This window comes from Triturus cristatus, chromosome 5_1 (assembly GCF_964204655.1).
Source record: "Triturus cristatus chromosome 5_1, aTriCri1.1, whole genome shotgun sequence".
Lineage (NCBI taxonomy): Eukaryota > Metazoa > Chordata > Amphibia > Caudata > Salamandridae > Triturus > Triturus cristatus.
In genome coordinates, this window is record NC_140587.1 from 321,848,437 (window position 1) to 321,866,745 (window position 18,309).

Sequence of the window (18,309 nt, forward strand, 5' to 3'; positions counted from 1 at the left end):
CTGCTAGTACTTGGTGCGATGTCCCCGCCTCTCTTAGAATTATCTGGTTGGTCCCCCTCGGACTCAGAGCTGGTATACGAGGTATCAAAAAAAGTTACTTTTTTCCTAGGGAAGTTTCTTTTTGGTTGTTGCCAATTTGATCTATTATATGAATCTTCCCTCGGTCGCTCGTAATAATCTTTTCGTAAATAGGGATAAACGTATTCTAAATTGTATTTCAGAACATCTTTCCTTAATTTGTTCGCTTTTTTGTTAAGTAAATAATCCCTGTAACTTGACACATCGGTTTGAATTTCCTCTAGTTTCTTTTTAGCTTCTTCTAATGAGTTGTCTTCTTTTAATTTGTTTTCCATTGCTTCGATTTCACCCTTTTCAATAATAAGTATCTCATGTGCTGTCTCTATAATTAACAGCATCCAATCTCGACTACATCGATTGGCAATAAATGTCCAATTCCCTATGAATTTTGAATGTTTAATAAAAATACCGGGTTTGGTGGCTTCTCGTGGTACAAAAAGAAAGAATTTTATATATGATTCAGGTATGCCATCCTTCGCTTACAATCAATAAATAGAACAAATGAAATGGTTATATGCAGTCCTATCTAAAAGTGATTTCTGTTTATAATATAGGAAAAATTATTTAACCTGGCAGGAATTCGAAATTGGAAGGTCATCCTCCACTTCCTAATACACTCTCAAATTTAAGATGAGGTATGCTGTTTTGATTATATTGTAATACACTAGAGACATGTGAGATAGAATATTCAGTGTCAATACCAGAAAATACATAAAATGCTACCCAAGATGACCACGGGGTGGCTCTGTAGCCTTTGATAAAATACAGAGGATGTTGTGAAAGAATAGGGTAACACTGTCATTTTAATTTGTCAATTTGCACTTTTTTTATAAAAATGTTTAAATGGATAATTTTTTCTTTTGTTTTAGATGAAATAAACACTTTTTTAGTCCTGAAGAAGGTGAAATATTGCACACAACACCGAAACGCTGCGTCGACTTTTAATTCTTGTGTTTTAAATGTATTGAATTAATTGATTTTATAAGGATTATAGATTGTAACCCAATATTGGGAGTTGTAGATATTTGTCTATTTGTCACTATATGAATGGAAATAAATGATAATTTTTAATAATTTTGGCTCACATAGAGTTTTCCTAAAGTGCTTTTATTATGTACAGTGTTTGTATAAACCCAAATAATCTGTTCCAACAACAATAGTACTCTGTCTATGCTCATAAGCAATTCTAATTTGTCTAAATAGGGGCAGAGAACAGTGTAATTTACAACTCTGAACTTTCCACCTTAGCCAGATGGTAGGATTAAGGAAGGTATGAGCAGATGCAGGTGGGAGAGTCTAAGTAAATTAGCCATCCTAGGGGTGTGTTCAGCCAGCTCTTACCTCCTTGCTGGAAAATCAGCCATAATGGATTTGGAAGATGTGATGCACTCTGGGACAAAATAATGCCACACTCTACAGGATGTGATCTTATCTTTGAGGAGTTACCCTGCTCCCATTGATCAGGAGTGACCTCCTGCCTAACCCAGAGAACTTGGAATAAGTATCTGAGAGGGGCAGAGCCCTCCATATCTGCTGCTTGAAACTTACTGAAGCAAGAAGTGCCCTCTTGAGAAGTTTTGCTGTGCAAAGATTTCTAAGGCATGACCTCTGAAGACTGCACCATCTGAAACTACAGCCCTGTGGATTATCTTGCTGAAAAAGAACTAAAAAGTGGACTCCCTGAAAGCTACAGGTTAAAAGAGCTCATCTGGAACATCACCAGCTAAATCTGCACCTTGGAGAACCACCAGTGGATTTGTAAGGGTTTTGTACCAGTGGATTGTAGGAACTGAAGTCCTCAACTTTCAAGGACCATCTTGGAGCTTCCAGACCCTAGGAGTGAGTTTGAGACACTTTGGGACCCCTTGAGGAACTTCAGGAAGAAGTTCAAGAAGTTTGGAGAACTTTGGAAAAAAGCTCCATAAGGGACCAACTCAGCCTGGCCAGCCAGGCCGCCTGCCTTCAACCGCGAGCCTGCCAAGCCCTCCAGGTTCGTCCCGCTAAAAGCTCCATCGGTCCATCGGTACATCTTTCAGAGTTTTACCGGGACTAAAAGAAATCTGAAGCCGGCAAACCCTCACTGGATCCGGCTACATGAAGAGCATCGAGAGACCCCGCAAGAAAAAGCTCCAGAAAAGATTCTAAGTCCGCCCGTAGAAAAGGTGACCGGGAGCAACTGCGAACGCCAAGCCACCTGCCTTCCATCGCGTGTCGGCCTCGATTCCTGGGTTGCCCCGCTGAAGCGCTAAAGAAAAAGTTTCTAAGTCCGCTCCAGGGAAGTTGACCGGGAGCTCGTCGAAAGGCAATCCGGCAAACCCTCACCGAATCCGGACTGGTTGGGAGCTTCAAGGGACCTCAGGGAGAAAAGCTCCAGAAAAGTTTTTAAGTGTGAAGGTAGAAACTGAGACCGGGACCTGTCACGAGCTGTAGCTGCCCAGGGCTCCATCGCGGTTGGCCTGAAACTTTGACTTTGACCCGGTCTATCGCAAGCAGGTATCCCAATATGGTGCTATAATCTTCTAGGTGCTATATTTTGCTAAATCTTTGAAAATTCATATCTCCGGTTCCCTACATTGGATGTTTGTCGTTTTGTGTCATTTTAAAGATAAAAATATTTCCTATGTTTATAAATTGGTGTTGGATTTTTTTTCATGTGTTGTGTTTTAATTAGTTACTGAAATGGTGTTTTTAAATGCTTTACATATCTGTCTTTGAAGTTAAGCCTGCCTGCTCGCAGCAAAGCTACCAAGAGTTGAGCATAGGAATAATTTTCCAAGACCTGTACTGTGTCCTACCATGTGTTAGTGGCCTTATTGCCAGTGGTAGACTTACATTTACCCCTACCAATAACCCACTTTCCAACATCTACGATATCAATCCAGTGGGCACAGCTCACAGAATGAAATACCGGTGTGACTGGCCCATGACCTTGACCTTGGCTTAACAGAATGCATCTATGTGTTTGTTTGTCTACACCAGTATGCCTATGACATTGTGCATCACGTCATGATTTTAACCAAGGTGCCTTAATATATTTAAATGTTTGTTCGTTCACTTGAGCGTCACCACAACACTATGTATGATGACAGCCTACCACAATGCTGGGTGATAATAGTAGTTGATAAATACCACAAGCACATGGTCGACCAATGGAGGACCTTAGCTCTGTACCCTTCCAAAAAGGGTTTACACGCACAACTACATTTCCTCCATTCCTTTTATCTTGTTTCTTTTGTCGTTCCAGTTTACATTACACTAGCAAGTGGCACTTCGATTAATTGACAGGCCACCACACTGCACTAGCACTCACTGCACTCTTTACATTAGTCCTGAAGTAGCGCAAAGGACTCCTCCTGAGACCACGATCTGCGCGAAACATGTCGACCTTCAACATGCCCAATATGGACATGACAGCTATTTAGCTACCGGGGGCCATTATCACCCCCAAGCAGCACAACCTTCTGTTTTTTTATTGATGACAGAGGGGTTATTCTCTATTAAATCTACTATATCCCCCTCCAGCCATCTTTTAACTTCACACTGGGACACCACTCCCACGCAGTCCCGCACACACCCTTACGGATTTATTATTCAAAAGATCTCTGATAAAGTGACCCTTCGGGGACCCGGGCATTGCAGCGCCGGCTCAATGAGGAGCACCTCCAATGAGAAAGCATGACATCCTTCGTGGTGTGTGAGGGCACCAAGATAAGGACACACTGTCTCCAGGCACTATATTAAGAGAATGGCTCCTTCTCCCCTCCTCCTATCACACTTTTTCCATAGAAACTGTGACTCCCCCGAGCAACGTGTGAATTTTAAACCCAGATTTTCAGACCATATCTGAGTATAGCTCCTTGGTACCCAGGCAAACCTGTGACAGGTGGTGTCAGACGTGGGATCCTCCTAGTGGCACTGTGCAAGACTATGAAGGCTGTGGTACTGCAGTTGGTAGAAAGTCAGAAAATTGTAGAGTGGATCCTAGAGAGATATATCCACAGCTTCTAGCTGGACAAGAATACATCCATCAGTCCACAAGACCCAGGAGCAGCCACTACTGATCAGAGTGCCATCATAACTCCGGCGGCTATGGTGCTAGGTCAGTCTTGTGCGCCACCTTAACATAGTTAACTACACTGCTAGTTCATTCTCACAGAACAGGGCCTGAGGCCCCTTCAGAAGTCCTTAAAACATTCACCCCTAGGGAGGAACACAATTCTTTCTTTATAAACTTTGAGAGGATCACCCAGCTAGTAAACTGGCCACATGATTGATGTGGATCTTCCTCAACCTTTTACTAGTTGGGAATATACAGACTCCCTGCCATGCTGCCAATCCCAGTGTTGCCATCCCCATCCTGAAATAAAGAAACTAATACTAAAGAGACTTGAGACTGATGGTGAAATATATAGACTCTGTTTTAGGAAAGAAAAAGGAACTGGTAAGGACATGCCAAGGGTTCTTTTTGATAAACATTCAGCCAATAAGTGGTTAACTCTTTTAAACTCTAACAAGGGCAATATTTATATAGCGTAACAAGAACAGAGTAATCCCTAGAGGCACTACCATTGCACACACAAAGATTAATTAAGACAACATAATGACCTAACCATTGACCAGGCTATTGAAATGGCTGCTTGGTCTTGAGCTCAAAGAGGGAGAGTAACGCCAGATATAGCACAACAAGGATGGTTCTTTGCAATCTGTATTCGGGCTTAGCAGCGACCGCGCTTCCAAATTAGAAAGACCAATAAGCACTCCCATCCTCTAATTCATTTTAGGCACTCACCTCACATATCCCAATGCTTTGACTGTGGGGAGTGGCCACACATTGCCTGTTTTTGCCAGAAGAAAAGACAGGAAGAATCTATGAAGGTTGGATTAATGTAAAGTCCAAAATATATTGTGCTGTGGAACAAGGACCGTACATTTATTACCACATACAGGTGAACTGAAAACTAGTAGCAGCACTGTTATATGCAGGGTGTAAGTATTCGAACATCCATCCCATTCTTGTACAGCACTGTGATGAAATTGGGTGTTTTATATGGTGTGGTAGTGTGAACTAACTATGCGATACACTCACCAATCCTTTTAGGACTCCCAGGTTTCGTTTGTCAAACCTACAGTTCAACCCTGTGCAGCTATGCCTCTGCGCAGCAATGGTTACAATAAGGAGCAAGTGTAAAGCATTTAAACAGCACCCAAACAATTCAAGAAGAAATCGATGAGACACCAAAGAAATCCAACACCAATTTGTAAGAATAGGCTGCATTTGTATGTACTTTTAGACACCACAATGAAGGAGATACACCAGAGGGTTCCGGTGATATTGAATTCACAAGGTATAGTAAATTATAGTATTTCACTCAATTGCAAACAAGCATTGGCAGATTTCATGAATTTGACACTTAGAAACGTTTTCACTAAAAAGTTTGGGCTACTTGTAATGCAGTCACTTGGAGTCACATTAGGTGACCAACCCCTGGAGGAAGCCAGTCAGGGGGACCCCTCAGAAGCAGTTACCTCAGCAGGTGTAGCAGTCTTCAGTCAGTTGAAGGTACTTTTATCCTTTGTAGGACTTTCCTATGGAAGTGGTCCTGATGTAAGGGATGAAGGATGCCGAAGATGCCTACAGGATGATGTGGATGCGGCACAGTCAACACAGATCTTGCTGCGAGTACTCAGTCCATAAAGGGATTGAGGTGATCCTGGTCACAGGGTCAACGTCTGTTGAAGATCTGTCTGTGCTGGCAGAAGTCCAGTTGCCACTGGACTACTAGTTGAGTATCACAGTCACTGGTCAGTCCTTCCTGGGTAGAGAACTCACCGTCTGGGGGTCCCACCTGCACTCTGATAACACTCCTGGGCTCAGCAAACTCCTGTGCAACTTTGAGCATCAGGTCCTGGCCCCTGGTGGTGCACAACAGCGGGTAGTGGCAGATCTAGGGACCTGGGCTGCCACTTGCCCATAGCAGGCTTCCTCAGCTGTTGTGTCACTGCGCTGTAAACAGGAGGTCAGTTGGCTGACTCTTGGAGTCTCTTGCTTTAGCTGTGCTCTGGAGACAAATTTTGCTTGAGCAGGACACGGCAAGCAAAGTCTTTTTTCTTTGATAGCTATTAGGGGCAGCAGGTGCAGTCCACATCAGTGCAGCCTCTCTTCACCAACTATTTGGTGCAGCAGAACAGTCCTTCTTTGGTCCATCTTACAATCCAGTCGAGATCTGAGTTCTGGGTGCCCGGGGTGCCCTATTTATGTACAGAAATTGCTCTCAGGGAAGGATGGGCTAGCAGGTTCCCTTTCTCCTGATGATGACTTCCTGGGAAGTGCGGCATCTGGCTATCCCTGGATGCACCATTCTGCCCACTCACAAGATGGCAGAGCCCCTCTCTCAGTGTCCAGAGCACCGTAGCCAAACCCAGAGGTGTGGCTAACAAGGAGACTACACGCCCCTGGAAAACCAGTTGGACAACTGGCTTCTCCTTCCCTGTCTCTAGTGCCAGCCTGTACACTTAAACAATAGAGCAGACCCTCTCCCAAGCATTCCCCGTTTACCCTTCAAAGGTGACTTCACCTTTGAAGCTCGCCTTTTGGGATAACACCGGTGTGGCTTTCTACATGGGGAGGTAACCCCTCCTTCAGTGGCAGGTTTCTATTGTTATCTTTGCTGGAAGTCGTTAGCAAGTCTCCCCAGGAATGCAGAAAACTGTCTGCAGTACAACAGTAAACATGCACTAGAAACCTTTGAAAACTAAAGTGCCAACTTCTAAAGCTACACTTTGCACACCAGTGACATTAGATTCGAATTAACCATTAAATCGGATTTAATGCACTGATTCTTTTGATACCTTACACTACCAATTTTAGTAGTCCTATTCAGAAGTTGTGAGGTGTCAGCCTGTAGCTCTGTACTTGCCAATGGGGCAACCAGTCAGTAAAAATGACAATTTAAAGTTTTTACTGCTGGAACACATAAAGGTATATGTACCACGTATGAACATACAGCACCCTGCCTTAGGTCTTGTTAGGCCTACCTTAGGGTGACATATATTAAAAAGGGATGTTTGTCTTTGCTGCTACCTTAAATGGCAAAGTCGAGTTAGCTGTTTAAAACTTCTAGTGGCAGACTGGGAGCCATGTTTTACCTTGTCCCACTCAGGGTGGCACAGTGCTGCAGTCCCCAGGGGACACTCTAACTTACAGGCTCTGGATACCACTGGTACCATATACAAAGAACTTACAAGTAAGTTACGCTATACCAATTGGGGACAAGTCAATTAAGCATGCACCATTTTAGGAGTCATAGCACATGCACTGAGTCTTGTTTAACAGGGCTTGGGTTATTTGAGAGCCATTACACCATTCCTTAGTAGTTATAATGGGGGGCAAAAAGTTGGGGTAAACCTGCAAAAAGCTTGTTTCCTTACGAGCCCCAATGAATTCTTCATGGAAAGAGGGCTGTTATCAAGTGTCTTCAAGTGCGATTGAAAGGAGTATCCGCAGGCTTAGCTCCTTTACAGAAAGTTATGAGGTTGGAAATCCAAGCAGAAGATAAGGTTGTACCTGAGGTGCCAGTGGAACTTATCTTGGGAACTGATAGTGAAGACTTCGGAGCTTATCTAGAATCATTGCTTGAGGAGGGAAAAGGTAGGTTAACTGAGTCCCCCTTCCTACAGAGGAGAGCACTAGTTTGGGTTCTGAAAAGCCTTACAAACTACAAAGAGAGCGTAGAAAAGAGAAAACACGAAGGATGCCACTGAAACCTGCTGCACTCTCACAGGAAATATTGCAGGGGGACAGGAACTTCAGAGCCTTCCAGTAAGAAGACCCAGTCATACAAAGTGCCTGGAAATAAGCTCATAAGGGAGATTTAACACCCAGTAGATACTAATCTTATTGTCAAGAATGAGTTGTTGTATGGAATGGAAGGACGGGGGCAACAACCTCAGCTCTTGGCACCAGAACGCTTTAGAGAACAATTCCTTTTTTAGTCCATAGTCATCTTTTGGAGAGGATAATTTGGATCAGAAAAGAAAACTAGTCAAAGTATCCTCAAACAGTTTTATTGGCCCCAAATGTATACACAGACCCCAGGAGGCCTTACCCATTTGGAAGATTGCGATTCAAGAAATAGCTCTGCTATGGTGGAAATATTTTTAAGGATAGGATTCCCCCAAAAGATTCTATCCAATCAGGGGGCACAGTTTATATCTAAGTTTTGTAAGCAATTAGAGATCCAAAAACTGAAATCTTTGGCTTAGAAAGTATTAATAAAGTTACACATCAAATAAAACTTTCCAAGAGAAAGAAGGAAGAACAAATCTTCCAGGCAAATCATTTAAAAAAATTAGAAGGTCCTCTGCCTCAGGAGCAACTACTTCTCTACTTAGTGAAGGAACCTGTACCAGTCTTAAAGCAAGTGGGGGTTTTATATCAGTATATGAGGAAGAAAACTAGAATTGATTCTGGTTCTAACACCTTTCTCTCATCTGTTTTCTGACTGACCAGATAGAAATGATCTAGTATATCATCAGATCCATACCACACCTGGTAAGGTCATAAAACAGAATCCTTATTGTATTCAGAGGCCACAGGGTTGGAATCCAACAAGAAGTAGACAAGATGCTGGAGCTACGGATGATTGTGCCTTCATGTAGTAATTAGTGTTCCCCAAGAGTTTGGTTCCCAAGCATGATGGACAGGTTTTATACTGACTTCAGAACAGTGAATACGATATCAACAGTTGACAATTACCACCTTCCCAGAATAGATAAGTTCGTAGAACAGATTGAGGGAACGAGACTTCCTACAACGATCACTCTTGTGAAAGTCTATTGGCAAATCTTTCTATGTATCACTGATAAGGAAAATACAGCTTTTTTGCACTCCAAGGGGCTGTTTCATTTTACAGCCTTGTCCTTTGGACTGCACAGGGCCCCCACCACTTTTCATAGACCCATGAACCATCGTATACATCCTCATGGCTCCTATCCAGCAGCCTACCTAAATGACATTATTATTTTTAGCAAAAATTGGGGTGAACACCTACAATATTTGTGGCAGTACTAACTGCCTTACAAAAAGCAGGTTTGCACATTAATCCAAAGAAAAATAGTCACCACAGTTCAAGTTAAGCATCTGGGACACCTAATAAGGCATGGGACAATAAAGCGACAGGAAGATAAAGTCAAGACAATTCAAGTAGATTCCTTTCCCGTCAATAAATGCTATCTTTGAGATTTTGTGGGGTTGCAGGAGCAGCGGAGTGATTTAGTGCTCCACACATTTAAAAATCAATATATTAATCTATGTGATAAAATAGAAATTTGTGTGCAAATGTATTAATCACAGTGTTCATAAGTGACTATATTAAAATTTAGTAGTCACCACATTTATATAATAGAACTGTAATCATGGTATTTACTCATGTTAACCATATTCACTTGACTGCCATGTTCTCTCTTAACTGTGACTAGGCCGAAGCCACTCAAATTGTTTCTCTATAAAATGCACTATAAGTTTCATGTTTTCTTCTCCCCTGCAGGTGTCCTATCTTCTTTGTTAGTTAGAATAGTCTTTTGTTTATGCTGAGCACTATTAGATTAGGGAGCCAAGATTGAGATTTGCCAATAGATGCACAGTGAGTGGGGATGGGAGAGAGTTTCTACCTGGCAGACTGAACTGTTGCTGCTTTCCAAGACCATGCATCTGTGGGTTTCTTTGTTCAAAGATGGGAATGTGGGGGGTTAACTTGCTCCCAGGTGTTGGTGCACCCTGATTGGTTCGTCTAGCAGGAGTTGTGGAGCGAAGTTTCCAGAACTTTCCATTGCATATTAATTGTGTGTTTCTAAGAATAGTTTAGCAGATCCTATCCTGACTTTGCCAAGGGAATTCTCCTTGCCACTTTCAAATGATTTTGTTAGATTAGGGAAGTTCCTTTATGGAACCAATCTATTTCCTGTTCTGTACTGTGTACATTATTTTATTTTGCATCTTCATTTTTATAATATACAAATATAGACTGCATGACCGAATGTATTTATATGCTTATTTGATAAATTGATTTACTAGTTGATTGATCTCTAACTCTGACTTCATTTGTAAAAAAAACTTCATGATTTGGCCACCATCATCTCTAATGTTTTTGTGGAGCCAAATTGGTTTCATTTTCACTGAAATGTGTTGCTGATGCTAGCTCCTTTCATATGCTGCCAGTTGATAACAAAAGGTCCATATGAACTGTTGCGACTTCTGTACAATGATTATACTTGGAAATCCCCTCGTGCTCCCTTTGTTCACAGCAACAGCAGTGAATTGAAAACAACATTGGAATGTTGCTCTCCTGGCTTCTAATAGCTATTAGAATTCTGGGGCACTCCATTGTCTTCAATGGAGCGCTCAACATTCCAATGTTCTAATAAAGCTTTTAGGTTTAGAGAAGTCTGTCAGATCACTAGTGTACTGATGGACAAGAGGCCTACCAGCGGAACCAACTTCAACTACCGCTTGACCCTCATGGGGGAATGAATGAGAACAATGCTTGAAACTGAACTCCAACAAGATTTAAATACTGGTCTTTGGAAACAAGAACTCCTCCCTGGGACGCCACCTGGTGGCTGGCAGAATCGGACCCACTCCAACACCAGCCAACCACACCAGAAATCTGGGGATCATCCTTGACGACAAGCTCAACATGATGCCACAGGTCGAATTAGTAAGCTTTGTATAACATAACATAGCTTAACATAACATAGTCAAATTGTCCCAAACTACTCACATGTTGCTTGTCCATTAGTACACCCAATGAGCAGGCAATGCAGGCATTCAAAACATTCCCAGAAAACAATGGTATGCAGTAATAGAAAAGAAATGCTTAGCAATCAAGGTGGTCATTGAAAAACTCAACTAATATTTACAGGGAAAGCGACTCATTTTATATACAGACCACACACCCTTACCATGGTTGTCCCAGAAAAAATGTACTAACCCTGTTTAATGAGGAGGTTCCTTTCACTGCATATTATTAGACATAGAAAAGGGAAAGAGCAAGGGAAATGTGGACTTTCTATGACAATTCCATCAGCCAATCTTATTGAATGGAAGAAATTCAGGATGAAGATTTGTGGGACAGAAGGGCATTGCTTACCAGAGTTTGGTGATTCGACCCACCATCCACTCCAGTCTGGAGCAGACACAACCACAACAGCTATTGGAAAACCAAGGAGATGTGAATAGAGGAGGAATTGGAAACACAGAAAGGACAAACAGGCCGGGAAAAGGAGAAAGTGTATTTAAAAGACAATCATTGGCAAAGCCAATAGGTTTCGCCTCTGCCTATTGGTTTTGTTAATGTTTTTTAGACATGTTGCACAGCAGCTCGAGCTGCTGTGTAACATGGTGTAAAGTTATAAAAAAAAGCGCTAAGATGCGGCCAGAGTTTACCACATCATTGTGATTGTTTTTCTTTTAAAACATGTTGCACAGTAGCTCATGCTGCTGTGCAATATGGGCCAAAACAGCAGGGGGAGAGGGTGATTAAGCAACGGGGGTGGGTGGAGGAGCAAAAACAGATGGGAATGGGGTGAGAACAGACAGGGGAGGGTGAGGGGGAACGGACAGTGGGGGTGGGGAGAAAAGAGAGCGGGGAAAACGGCAGGCAGCAGGGTTGGGGGAAAAAATGGATGGCAGTGGGTGTGGGGGTGGGAAGACTGTACAGTGCCATGCACTCTTATAGACGAGTGCTTAGCCAAAACTAAAGAAAAGTACCTTCGTGAGAGAGCAGCCAGTGGATTTTTTTGGACACAAACAGGAATCTGTGCTGGTTTCATGCTCCATGGCATGGACAGAAGCCCGTAGAAGACTGCAGGAGGAGGTGAGCAGCCGGCAGGATGCAGAATGCTTGACCAGTAAGAAGCAAGGAAATGAGAGTATAGGTAAGTAATAGGCAGGCTGTAACCCTGTTTTTTAAGCTTTTATTTGATTATATCAATAGCTTTCACTGACAGCGCCTGCGTGCTGGAGGCGAAACCTAAAAAGCGGACTCTCTTCTGTCCACCAGGAACCTGGAGTCAACAAGGAAGGGGGTGGGTCAGCATGGATATTATCAGCATAACCGAGTACTTGACAGGAGACCAATTCAGAAAGGACAACCATGGACTGCAGGAGCAGTCTTGGCCATGCCGACGGGCCACTGGAGGAAAGCAGATCCAAAGAGGACCGAAGGGAGACGAGAGAGCAGTGCAGGGAAACAAGGGGAGATGATCCACCTGACTTTATGCTTCTGCACTGTCACAATGCAGGAAAGTTGTGGCTAGGACAAGTGGGTGTGTTAAACTGGTAAGTCGGTCGATTTAAAGTGGGGCATTGAGAAATGGGCCGAATGAGGTTATGAATGCCAAAGTGAACTAAGGAAGTATTTCAGTGTAAGGAGGGGAGCACAGCACTCACAAGAGGGTTCTAATTTCAATATAAATTAAATAACATGCTTTTGAACTAAGTAGGCAATCTGTGGGAAAATAATTAACTAGAAAGGGGAAAAATTGAGTGCAACCAGTTCTTTGAGGTTTCCATTTTTTCGCGGGCCGCTTGACTCCCTGGGTCCTTTTGGAAACCTGCAAGGAAGAAGAAGCGTGGATTAAATCCAAGGAGTAATAAAAAGTGGCCTATAAACTTTACCTCTGAAATGAATTAAACTTTACTTTCACTTGGCTATGAATAGTACTGATCCAGTGTTTGGGAACATGCAAATTTTAATCATCTGGACCCAATTTAATACCTAACAGTTCCTTCCACGCTCCATGAGTTCAAGCCATAACTTACCAATTTGCTCATTATTTTATTTATCTTCTTCCTTCTTCGATGAATCTTTGATATTGGTCAGGGATTGGAAAAATAATATCAGAAATCTAAAGAAGTTTCATCATAAAGAAATAATCATTCAATATAACTAAATCAATAACGCTAATAATGCCAAACTCTGTTTGTAAGTCAATATTGCCTTATCTAAAATAATGTGAAATGCTCATCAAGTGCAATACAGCTCGAATCTTAGATCATGACACAAAATAACAGCAAAGAAATAATTCACGTTTGTACATCTCAAATATCAGAGCAATGAGAGAGTGGATAGGTGAAGAGACAAAAGGATAAAGACATTTGAAAATTAGATTTTATGCAAATTCAGAATATCATACTAACCAAATCATGCAAAATACCAGAAATCTGGAAAGCTACCCTCTGGCCATGAGAGTAAGCTGGGCATCCCCAAGAAGGATTGAGTTGCAAAGTCAAAGAGTCAGGATCAGCAGAACAGCAGCCAGCCAATAAAGTTAGGAAACAGCAACACAGCTCTCTCCTCTCGCAAAATAGGAAAAAGCACCCTAACCCCCACCCTCTTATTACTAATAGTTGTACCCTAAATTAAATAAAGATGCAACCCCTCATGTATCATCACACATAAAATTCTCAAATCTCATTGGTTAAAAACTAGGGGTGTCTAATCACTCCACTCTCGATGTTCCTAACTGTTCAACAGTTCATTTGTCTTTAGACAGCTCACGTCAGCTCACGTCAGCAGAGGAAACTCAGTTTATACTTCTTCCGCGGCTTGCGCATTTCTCCATCTCGCTAATGTATCAATCTTGCAGAACAAGTGTCCACATAGTCCGCTCGGCAAGGAAGTTCCATTCATAATGTTCATTGTTTCCTCTACACAGCCTTGGCCATCATCAGGAACTCACGAAGGACATATTACATATTTCTTCTTTCTACAATTTAATAAGCAAATTAAACCTAAAGGACTCTTGAGGCCTTTTCTCCAGAGCAGTTAAATGCACTCTAAAAAAACAAATACAAGTGTGATTATCATTGTTATCTTTATAAAACTCCACTATTAAAAGCCTCATGATGCTTTTTGCTTGCATTTTCTTATGCACATTATTTTCAAACAGTTAGTAAAAAAGAAACTCGCGACTTTTGGCTGTTATTTTCTGCATTAATCATGTGCATTTGCAGCCTAAACTAACTTTCCCCAACACGCTCTTGCGCAGTTTTCCTCTTTCCCCTTTTAGTTGTTCACTCTTAATTTTCACACCATTTGTTTAATAATTCACACAATGAGGAGTTCAATCCGAGCAGGTTTTATTTAGCGAAAACAATACAACAAGGGGAACCCCTGTAACGAGAATAAGGGTAGAGATTCAGGGGAAAAGATTCTACCCCCCCCTTTTTCATCTACCTTTCTCTTCCTGTTTGGCTATACGTCTTGGCTTATCTAGTGCATTCTCCTATTATCCTTTACCCCTCCATGTAGGGATCAAGAGTTCCATTTATTGTCAGTGGTACTGTTAACACTTACGACTAAGGATTTTGGTTCACTTATGTTTTTTTGACTTTGGACAAGCAATGTTATTTATCTATATAATATAAGCACTTCATCATTATTATGTTTTTTGATAGGTCCCAGCACGTAACTATATTCAGTCCAAGACTCTGTTTCGCCCTGAGGAAGGTGGCACCTACATTTCGGTGCTTTCACCGAAACGCGCGTCGGCGTCTACATGTGGTACACCCAAGTCCCCATTCCTCAAAATTGAACATATGTCGCCTAATACGATTTTGAATGTTCATTTCATTTTGTGTACATACTGAGTCATGCTCTCCTTTTGAGCATCCTTTTTATATGTGAATGTATATTTTGAGTGCTGATTTTGTGGATTGATCCCGGTATGAATGTGTAAGTGTGTGATTTTTTGAGTACGCCTGGGACCCTGTTCAGTATTTTCATTGTTATTCTGAAAATCTCTTTTGCTTTAATTACGTATTTGATTATGTACTGAATTCATTCATCTGAAATTGGTTTAATATATCCCCCAAAAAATTTTTCAAAAATTAAAAAATATTATTACATCTAAATTGTGTTTTTTTGATTATGTTTTGACTTTATTGTTTGTTCCCTCCCCTTGCCTTAGTCCTAGTGTTGATCTATTCAATAACGATACGTTGTACGTTTGCAAAATTACGGGTAGAGACCCTTTCTTTGTATTCATTTTGTCTTTTCCCCTGAATCTCTACCCTTATTCTCAATACAGGGGTTCCCCTTGTTGTATTGGTTTAGCATTCCCGGCCCGTGCTGCCGTGGGGTTTTTTCTTGGAATTAAGTAATTAATCCTTTTTGTACGGGTTTCACTAGATTCCCCATTTTTTTTTATCTTCCTTTTTCCATTTCTTTTATTTTCTTCTCTTTTCTTTTCTTCCCTCCTCGTCCCCCCTTTTTCTTCCCCACCTGTGTTTCCCTCTCCCTTATCCGCCCCATGGACAGCATTAAGTCCTTCGGCTTTTCGGACGAAGATTTTGCTCGTCTTCTGGGACAGACCTTAGAAGGGGATCGTCCTTTCACTCTCCCTAGAGGTCCCAACGAAGAATGGACCAAGCTTTTTAATCTAAAGAAAAAAACGATACGCACAGAGTCACATGCCAAGTTCATGCTTGAATACCTCAAAGCTGGCGCTATCCCTATTGGCCTGCGAGTCAGAAACATCCCTGGTCTCTTTGTCGAAATCAGACAGTTCCTGGAAAAGTGGTCTCTCATTTCTAATAGATGTTCCAGGGACTGGATGATTTTGATAATAGAGACAGCGAGAGAAGTAATTGAACTTTTGAACAAAGAAATTAGCGCTCTAGAGGAGAAACTCAAACAAGCGCATAGCGTAGAAGAGGGCAAGAAAAAATTAGAAGAAATCCAGATTGAACTTGAGTCCTTCAACGAGTATCTCCTTAAGAGAAAAACTGAGAAACTAAGAAAAGACATCAGGAATTTTTCTCAGGAGCGTGTTTACCCTTTCTTAACTGAAAATTTCTATAACGCAGTCAATAGCACCAACAGCACGTACGCCTCTTGGGGGCATAAGAGGGTTATCACTTTTTCCTACACCACCGACTCAGATAGCGAAGGCCCCAATTACAGCAACCAACAAGCTAGACAGGCAACTGATAGATCGACATCTGACAACCGTTTTTTAGGCAATCGCCGAGGCAACTTTCGCCCAAGATTCCAGAATCGTTACCAAAATCAATCTCTAAACTCACCTTACAGAGGTCAGTATCAGGACCCGCCCTTGAATCCACAATACAGGAATCAATACCAGGAGCAAGCTCCTCCGCAACGATACATTCAGACTCGTCAGCGCCAGTATTGGAGAACATAGACAAAATTCCTATCTTTAATCTTTCATCCGTACCTATCGACCGTTCCACTCTATCTTTGCTCTCCAAGGGCCTTTCTTTTGTACCATCTGTGGGCATCAACAAATTTGAACTCCTAAAAGATCTGCACACTTTTTTTCGCAAGGTTAGACTGAAAAAATACTTTGCAGATAGATACATGAACACTGACACTGAGAATCTCTCAGGCCTTAAACCACCGTCCTCCTTCACACCTGGACTTGATATGGTCGGAACAGAGGTCAGCATTTTTGAAAAAGCTGTTCTTAATAAAGTTCAGAAGGCGATCAAATTTGTCCCTATTCCCACTCATAACATCACGAAAGAGGAAAACCTTGCATTCAAGTCCCTTAGTTCCAACAGGGACCTTACTATTAAACCCTGCGATAAGGGAGGGGGCATCGTGATCTTCGATAGTCGAAACTATAATGAGAAAATGTTAGATCTCCTTGATTCTCCAAGACACTACCGTAAGATCATGCTTAACCCAGAACCTAGAGTGAAATGCAGAATTTTACAAGCAGTGGAAGCAGCGATTGAGAGAGAAGAAATTTGTACCCTTGAAGCACAATTTCTCACCCCTATGCATACTCGCATTCCGATAATCTATGGAATCCCCAAGACACACAAGGATCAAACCAATCCTCCCCTGAGACCCATAGTATCCACAATAGGCTCTGCAACCGAACCTCTATCCAAATACATGGACAAATTCTTGCAACCTATGGTGGAATCCTTACAATCCTATGTAAAGGATACAGGACACTTCATTTCGAAACTAGAAGGACTAGAGTACAACCCACAACAGGAAATCTTGGTCACACTGGATGTTGAATCTTTGTATTCAAACATTCCCCAGACAGAGGCATGCAGTGTTGTGACCAACATTATTGAAAAACATCCTACTTTACACAACGCTCACTTCCTGGTCCAATGTCTCAATATAGTTCTGGAAGAAAATTTCTTTGAATACGATGGAAAATACTACCAACAGGTCCAGGGAGTCAGTATGGGGGCGGCCTGTGCCCCGAGTGTAGCCTGCTTGTATATGGGGCATTTCGAGCAATGCAACATCTATAATGAAATTGCCCCATTCTTCGAAAATTTGCGTCTTTGGTCCCGGTACATAGACGATATTTTCTTCATTTGGACCGGTGACCAAACATCTTTGGGAGAATACATTGAATGGATCAATTTAGCAGATGTCAACCTTAGATTCACCGCCCACACAAGTACCATCAGACTAGAATTCCTTGATGTGTGGGTTGAACATCGGGACTCTAAAATTTGCTTCTCCCTCTATACCAAACCTACCGCCAGGAACACTCTCCTTCATTTCAACAGCTATCACCCGAGAAGCCAAAAGGATGGAATACCATTCAGCCAGTTTCTACGCTTGCGTAGAAACTGCACCACTGTCGACGATTTTCTCATCCATGCAGAAACTATGAAAGAGAAGTTCATTCAAAGAGGATACCCTCGTAGAATGGTCAGGAATGCCCTTAAGAGAGCTCGTTACTATAATCGTGATGCCATGTTTTTACCCAAACCACAAAATCAACTGGACAAGCTGGTTTGTGTTACCAAACATTCTGTCATGAACGACAAACTCAGGCAAATTATCAACGCACAATGGCACCTACTCAATCTAGATCCAGAGAACGCCCATATCCCCAAACCTCTTTTTGCCTTCCGCAGAAATAAGAACCTGCGAAACTGGGTAGTGAAAGCCAAACAACCAGAAGCCAGAAACTGGACACAAAGGTCTATCGAGGGATCGGATCCCATCAAAGGAAATCACAAGTGTGGCACGTGCCATGCCTGCGCTCACGCCATAGTCGGTGACAATATCTGCATAAATGACTACAAGGTCAATATGAAAGATATGACCAACTGCAGGACCTCCAACTGTATTTATGCCATCCAATGCCCCTGCTCTCTCACCTATGTAGGCGAAACAGCCAGAGAGGTACGAATACGCATAGGTGAGCATAAATCCAATATTAGGA